General features: G+C 57.9%; 1 protein-coding gene across 1 annotated transcript in view; it reads right to left on the minus strand.

Moving 5' to 3' along the window:
• The window catches only part of SORCS2 (sortilin-related VPS10 domain containing receptor 2), a 237,611-nt gene that overhangs the window by 155,413 nt on the left and 79,698 nt on the right, over window positions 1-2,500 (minus strand). The gene's annotated exons all lie outside the window — the stretch shown is intronic.

A 2,500-nucleotide genomic window follows, 5' to 3' on the forward strand; every position in this document is an offset into this window, starting at 1 on the left:
TATATATTAAAAAGGGGTCTGCAGAAGAGCTATAACCCTGACATACACCTTTCCTGATTTAAAATACACAATATGCTCTTGTTCTATTCCAATGGGAGAAGGTAAGAAAGAGACAGAGAGGGAGGGAAAGATGGGGAGGAAGACAGAGAGAAAGAGGGCAAAAGAGAGTGGGAGAGACAGAAAAGGAGAGAGAGAGAGAAAGAGAGAGGGGGGAGGAGGGGGAGAGACAGAGAGGGAGGGAGAGACAGGGGGAAGACAGAAGAGAGAGGGAGGAAAAGAGAGAATGGGGGAGAGAGAGAGACAGAGTGGGGGAGAGAAAGAGAAAAGAGGAGGAGAGACAGGGAGGAAAAAAGAGAAAGGAACAGAGAGGGTGAGAGAGACAGAAACAGAGAGGGAGAGAGAGAAAAGGAGATGGAGGGACAGGGGTGGGGAAAGAGAGACAGAGAGGCAGAGAGAAAGAAAAAGGGAGAGAGGGGGTGGCAAAAACAGAGGACAGAGGAGCAGAGAATGAGTGTGGCCCACAGAGGGCAGGTCTGAGTGCTGGACGAACCCCCCTATGGGTCCATGGGAAGCAGCATTTAATGTTCCTTGTCCTGAAGCTGCCCCAGGAGAGCAGTGCCTGGGCGGCCAGCAGAGGGAGCAGTGGCCTGGCCTGGGCAGTACCCGCTATTTGGCCCACAGTGGAGGGAAAGGAGGCCTGGCGAGGGCCCTTCCTAGGGGGCAAACCAGCCAGTGTTCTGACTCTCGCAGGCAGTCCACAGCTGAGGGCATCAGCACAGCTCTGTGACCTTGGTGCAGGTCTCAGGCTCAGAACTCCAGGACAGAGTCCCTCAAGCCTGCGAGGACAGTCCCACCGGCCATCTGGAGCTGAGCATCCCTTGAGGCACAGGGACAAGTCTGGAGCTGCCCTCTGGTGCCCAGCTCTGCCCAGGACAGGCTCCTCTGGGCTGGGCCTCCTCCAGATGAAGGCACACATGGCCTGAACCCCTCTCCCCAGCCAGGCCATGAGGTGAGATGAGCTGAGGGGTCCCTGGGAGGGGGCTTGTTTAGGGGACAGTGTTTTCCTTCATGGTCACCAGACCAGCTGAGTCCTTGTCTGACCTGGTAGCACCCTCAGGAAAGGAGAGAACACACAGAGGACCGACCTGGGGGGTGGCCCTGGGGGACAGCAAACGGAAGGGCTAGACACAGGCCAAGGACACTACAGCCCTAGAGCCGGACTAGGAGGCAATGCAGAGCCTCTGGAGAGGGCACGGTCCTGCCTACACCCCATGTGGACTCCCAGCTCCAAACAGGATGAGGGTGAGTGGGTCACAACAAGGTCTGCAATTCTTAGGACCAGAGCCTCTAGGGCCACACTGTGGTGGATGCCACTGCCCTATCCCCTGGTAGGACACTCCAGGCTCTCCATGAAGGTGAGCAATGCTTTGTGAACGTGCTCAGGCCTGGGCCCACGCCTATCCCCTCACTCAAGACCCCAAAAAGCAGGGAGTCCAGGTGGGCAGAGAGAGGGCTGGGGGAGGAGCAGGGTCTCTGGGCGGTGACCCAGGGCTGCAGTGAGACCCCAGGAGGACAGGGTTCCCAGGCGGTGAAGCAAGGCTGAAATGAGACCCCGGCTATAGTGGGGGAGGATGCCAGCCAGGAAAGTCCATCCCCGACTAAGCGCCCTGTCACCCTCCTGTCACCTCATAGCTTGTGGGTCACTCAGGCCTCTTGTCACAGAGAAGCCTAAGAGGCCACAAGAAGGCTGTTACAGAGCCAGGAACTGCCAGCCCAAGAGTGCTGACCACTTAAAAGCTGGAACTAAGACCACTAGAGAGTCCTGACCAATAAGGGCTGGGACTGAGACCACCAGAGAGTGCTGACCACGTGAGGGCCTGACTGAGACCACCAGAGAGAGTTGACCACAGGAGGGCCAGGACTGAGACCACTGGAGAGTTCTGATCACATGAGTGCCGGGATTGAGACCACCAGAGAGTGCTGACGACGTGAGGGCCTGACTGAGACCACCATGAGGGCCAAAACTGAAACCACTGAGTGGCAGAGCCCACCCCTCCCCCAAGCATCTGTTGTCACATGTCAGAAAACCCTCCAGGTCCGCACAGGAGGGACACATGCTGCACTCAGCTGTGGAGTCACTTGAAGTGGACTCCTACAAGCTGCCAGCTGCTAACTCCAGGACCAGCCCTCGGACCCAGGAACCTGCCAGCATCTGGCCATCTGTGCTTTTCTGTGGGTTTCCCCAGGACCTAGGGGTGTCTATCCCAGCCACAGGAATGAGCCAAGGAGAGAAAGAGGGACACCTAGCAGACTGTCCACAGCATGAGGGAGCACCGAGGGAGCAATACACTAAGGGGAGGCCGATGGCAGGCTGACCAGGGTCGCCTTCCCCCAAGCAGGAACCAGGCAGTCAGCTGGGCAGCCAAGGACCTCAGGAGGTAGTGCTGCCCTCTGCTGCCCAGGGTGAGCCAGGCTAGGTGTGGACAGAACAGGGAAGGCA

The sequence above is a fragment of the Elephantulus edwardii genome, unplaced genomic scaffold, assembly GCF_000299155.1.
Source record: "Elephantulus edwardii isolate Elephantulus edwardi_28Jun2011 unplaced genomic scaffold, EleEdw1.0 scaffold00129, whole genome shotgun sequence".
NCBI lineage: Eukaryota > Metazoa > Chordata > Mammalia > Macroscelidea > Macroscelididae > Elephantulus > Elephantulus edwardii.